This window comes from Diospyros lotus, chromosome 2 (assembly GCF_014633365.1).
Source record: "Diospyros lotus cultivar Yz01 chromosome 2, ASM1463336v1, whole genome shotgun sequence".
NCBI lineage: Eukaryota > Viridiplantae > Streptophyta > Magnoliopsida > Ericales > Ebenaceae > Diospyros > Diospyros lotus.
This window is the reverse complement of record NC_068339.1, coordinates 13,981,766-13,987,496: the sequence shown is the minus strand read 5'-3', so window position 1 is coordinate 13,987,496 and position 5,731 is coordinate 13,981,766. Positions and strand designations below refer to the sequence as shown.

Sequence of the window (5,731 nt, the reverse complement as noted above, 5' to 3'; positions counted from 1 at the left end):
AACACCCATGACCCATATATATACATATATTATATATATAATATATATGTCTCCCTTTACATGCATGCATATATATGGTATATATGGCGCAACTTCTCATGTTCTTCATTGTGTGGATTATTATTTATAATACATCTTATGTAAAATGTTTTTAAGGAGCTCAGATTCTCGCCATTAAGTTAATAGTCTAAATAGCTTGTTTTAGGCTATCTTCAATTGTGGCAAATTCTGCTCGCCAAGCCAACAAATTGAGGAGACAATTCAAGATTTGCAGCTCCAACGGTCATCACCATTACCAATTTTCCTTGCCAAAAATTTGGCAACCTTGAAAATCCTCACCAGTGTTGATGATCAATATCTCCTTGTCATCTCTCCCTCATCGCCCAATGACCATCAACATGAGAAGAGAAGGAACCATTGCAGGCGAAGATGAAGGCGACAGAGAAGAGACAATGACAATAAATACGACGAAGACAACTAAAGAATACGAGTTGTAGGTGCGACGGACGAGTTGCAGACACCAGATTCGATGGCGATGATGACCAACAAAGGTAGCCGCAACAACAAGCAATATTGGCGGTAACGTCTTCTTCGGTGATGGGCATATCGAGTAGAAGGTGGGTTTGTGAGATTTTGAGAAATTTTTTTATTTATTTTTATATTAGATGATTTATATTGTATATTTAGTTATTGGTTTGTATATTTAATTATTGATTTTGTGTATATGTGTATTTGATTATTTTATGTATTTAATTATTAATTTTGTTTATGCGTGCATCTGATTATTTTGTGTATTTGGTTATTAATTTGTGTATTTGATTATTGATTTTATGTATATGTGAAAATTATAGATAAGGTAAAATAAATAAAATTGAAGTTTATTAAAATAAAGAGAAGAATAGAGAGTGTGGTTGGAGCATGCACATTTTTCAAGATAAAATTAAAATAAATAGTGAATTATTTATAATATAATAGGAAGTGAGATAGAAAAGATAGTTGGAGATAGCCTTATGGTTTGATTTGAATTATAACTAATCAAAAAACTCATTATAATTAAGGATTTGTGTACAAATATAATCAAAACCACACAGGATCAGAGTGAATTTGAAATTAAGATCATAGGGATCTAATATGGATTTTTCATTTAATGGAGAGGGTATGTATGTGCAAAAAAAAAAACCATAAAAACTTTTTTAAAAAAATTGAAATATATGGGATCTCTAACCAAATGGGCTGAATTATAGAAGATTTTAATGTAATATACATACTCTGTTAATTATTAAGTTTCTTAAATTCAAAGACTGATGACATTCATAAAGTGAAAATTGTTGCTTATCCACTACTATTAGGAAATACATATATGGTCCTAAAAGGTTGCATTTTATTAGCCTTCAAATACTTTTGGTATTTGTGTTTTTTCCAACACTTACGGTATATAAACAATAATTTTTACTATGAGAGTACTGGTATCCAAGTCAAAAGTCATCTTAAGTTACCTACAATATTCAAAAGTGCTATTTGAAGTTGATTCTTAGGTTTTTTTGGAATTAATTCAAGGTCTCCTCAATAGATTATAATCTAAAACCACTAGCAAATAGGTGCAAGTCGTGAAATTTTTTTATTCTAACTTGAATAAGATTTGAGATATAAAATTTGCAACCTGATAAAGTTGATAACGACACAAGGAAGGCGATGACATGCCCTTAGAGTATAGATCGAATAATCGAATAAGTAATATATCAGTATCAATTCGGTAGGTTGTGAGTTTGATCATCGCCCTATGCAAGAATTAAAGACCTAACTTGTGATTTATTTTTTTGACATAATTAAGGACATAAATATTGAGAGTTGTGCAAGGATAATCATCCCCAAGAAAAGCACTAGACTCTTGATTTCATATTATAGGGCCTTTCTTTTGTCTTTTGGGGCGGCCTTAATTTGTTGGGCATCAGATATTTTGTTTGTTTTGGTTGGCCCAATTTACTTTGTTGTTAGTTTTGAAATGTTTTTATTTGGCTTGTATGTCAGCCATTGTACTAGCATAGTAGCATGTTCCTTGACTTGAGAAAAATCTCTTGGTATAGGCCTTTTATAAGCTTATGGTTTATGCTCTCTCTCTCTCTCTCTCTCTCTCTCTTTCTCTCTCTCTCTGGTTTATGGTTTTAGACAACCACTCTCAGATTCTCACCATCAAAACACCACCACTCTCAGATTCTCCTCTATAGAAAGCAATTAAGCATTTCATTTCTGTGTTTCTGAGCACCATCCATGGCATCCACCGCAGAAGGAAAGGACATGCATCGGCATCGACCTCGGCACAACATGTAGCTATGTCAGCGCTTGGCAAAATGATCGAGTCGATATCACTACCCAATGACCCCTTTCTTACGTCGCCGTCACCGATACGGATATTGGCTCATCGGTATCGCCGCCATGAACCCCCCAAATACCGTCTTCAAAGCCAAGCGCCTCATCGACCGCCACTTCTCCGACCCTTACCGTCCAGAGCATGCGACATGAAGCTCTAGCCCTTCAAGGTCATCGTCCATGTTAAACATTAGAAATGATACTATGAATTTGTTTGATAATTGATAGTGATGTTTAATTCATTTCACTACTTCTAAAAATGAGGACAAGCCCATGATCGTGGTGGAAGAAATATCGAGCACGGTTCTGACGTCGAAGATGAAGGAAACTTCTGAAGCTTCGCTTGCCAAGACCATCAATATGCTATGGTGGCGGCAATGCCAACGTATACTTCAATGATTCTCAGAGGCAGGCAACGAAGTACGCCAGAGCCATCTCGGGGCTAAACGTGATGCGCATCACCAATGAGCCAACAGCAGCGGCGATCGCCTACGGACTGGACAAGAAGGCGTCGAGGAAGGGCGAGTAGAACGTGTTGATCTTCGACCTCGGCGGCGAAACCTTCGACGTTTCCTTGATAATGATCGAAGAGGGGATATTCTGTTTGATAGTTTCCAGTCTTTAATGGAAAGAAAGACTTGAGTATGTAATTACAACATATGTATTATTGTAAATATATATATTTCTTGGGGTGAAAAGATATAAATTTCGGGTGAAGGCATCTTTTGGTGAAATATTCAAAAGATATTTTTTTGGTGAAATAAATAATTATTTATATAATAGAAATCTTTAAGCTAAAAAGACATGTTCTTTTGAATAAAAATGAGTAGATATAATTGTAATTCAAACAATATATTTTTTATTTTTAAATAAAAATATGAAAAGGTTTATAATCTCTTTATCATCTATAAATGGATGGAATTTATGTTATTTTTCACACACAATTTTTTAGGGTTTACTTATTCACTCATCTTTCAATTTCTTGTATTTTCTCTCCCAGATTTTCTATAAACAGTGTTTATCAGCAGTCCATCAAAACTTTCAGGAGTCATTCTACAATGCTCGATGGGCTTACCGAGCTCCTTATAAAAAGGGAGCAAAAAGACAAAATTACCCCCACCTACTTTGCAAAGTGGGCCACTACTGCTCTCTTCTTGTTCGCTCGTCTCCCTTCCATGGTCGCTATCTTTCCGTCACGCCTCGCTGCCATGTCGCCGTCACCTCGCTGCCATCGACGAGGCGAGGCGACATGGTAGCGAGACGACGGAGACGAGGTTAAGGCAGCGAGGTGACGTCGGCATAGCAACAATACACGACGGTGAGGTAAGGGCAGCGGCCATGGAAAGAAGATGAGCAAGCAGGGAGAGAGCAATAATGGCCCACTTTGCAAAATTGCAAAATGGGCGGGGGAAAATTCTTCTTTTTGCCCCTTTTCAGTAACCCGGTCGGTAAACTCGTCTGGTTCTTTAGACTTTTCCAACTTTCAGTCTCTATTATTTGTATCATCATTTCTAACATATTCGAAGTCAAAGACACTACCTAGGATACCTATCTCGGCATTGAGGATTTTGACAACTAGCTAGTGAAACCCTTTCGTTGATATGAAAAATTGTTGCATATTTTTAGAGAGCTCCGTCATTAGAATGGACTAAAGATATCTTATTAAGAATTGTTACATATTTTTGGAGAGTTTCATCTCTAGAATAAACTAAGAAATATCTAAGTAAAATATCTAGATACTTATGTAAAATTATCTAGACAAGTATCTAGAAATATTTAAGTAAAATATCTAGATATATATTTGTGTAAAATTATTTAGACAAGTATCTAGAAATATTTAAGTAAAATATCTAGATATTTGTATAAAATTATCTAAACAAGTGTCTAAAAATGTATAAGAAAATATCGAGCATTAGAACCCATACTCAGGCCTATAAATAGGCATCTATGTATGCATTTTATATCCAAGCAATCTAAGCAAAAATCCTCCAATCTTCATAGCCTTTCACTTAGTCCTACTTTCTAACTCCTCAAAATTAATCCCTCTAAAATTCACTAAACCATTATGAGCCAACTTCTGCAAATTAACTCATTCCATTCATCCAAATACTATCAGTCGAGTTGAGAAATGAGGAAGAAAAAAGATATTAGCGGTAACGCCCGAGATTTGAGAAGGCTTCAAACTGCTTGCGAAAGAGCCAAACGAGTTTCGTCGTCAACCACACAAACGACGATCAAAATTGATTCGTTATACGAAGGGATTGATTTATGTGTGAGATTACGAGGGCAAGGTATGAAGAATTGAACATGGATTGTGTTCATAAAGTGCATGGACTCAATCAAGAAATGTATTCAAAAGCAAAGATTGATAAGAGCTAAGTTCATGAAGCGATTTTGGTTGGCGGCTCAATGAGGATTCCAAAAATTCAACAGGTTTTGCAGGACTTTTTCAATTGGAAAGAGTTTTGCAAAAGTATTAATTCAAACGAAGAGGTGGTAAGCGATGATATGGAGCTACGAAGGGCACATGCAAAAAAATGTTGGATTTGCCGTTAATTGACATCAAGCCGCATAGTCTCAGACTCGAGACAGTTGGTGGCAATGACATATGACCGCTTCGATTCCAAGAAACACCACGATTTGGACGAAGAAAAAACAAATCATCTCAACATACTTGGACAATCAGCCCGCGCATGCTAATCCATGTGCATAAGGGTACGTTTATTTAATTTTTGTATTCTTGCAAATGAAACCATTCTTTGTCTTATATATCTATTTTAGGTGAAAGAGCTAGGACGAGGAATAACAATTTGCTAGGAAAATTTGAGTTAGCCTTGGCCAAGATCTCACTGGCACTAAGAGGGATACCATAGATCAACGTGGTCTTCGACATTAACGTGATATGATTCTAAATGTGATGGTTGAGGACAAGATAGCAAGAGTAAAGAACAAGATCAAGATCACGATCATGAATGACAAAGGGCGATTGAGCAAGTAAGACATCAAGAAGATGGTGAAAGACGTGGAAAGGTACAAAGCGGAGGACAAGAATGTGAAGAAAAAGGTGGAGGCGAAGAATGCGCTAGAGAACTACACCTACAACATGTGAAACATGGTGCGGCACGAGAAATTCGTCGAAAAGTTGGATCTAGCGGCCATGGAAAAGATCGAGAAGGCAATTGAGTGGTTGGATAAGAACCAACTAATGGAAGTGGATGAGCCCTAAGATAAGTTAGAGGAGCTGGAAGGATTGTGCGACCCTATTATTGCGAAGAAGTATCAAGGCAATAGAGTCAGTAATGTGCGCCCTAAGGGTGATGAGAAGCCAAGTGACGACTATGGAGGTTTTGGTGGGGGGGAGTAA

The 5,731-nt window shown here is 36.6% G+C and overlaps 1 pseudogene; it reads left to right on the top strand.

The window, feature by feature from the left end:
* The first annotated feature begins 1,147 nt into the window (after nucleotides 1-1,147).
* On the top strand, nucleotides 1,148-5,731 carry LOC127794656 (heat shock 70 kDa protein-like; annotated as a pseudogene).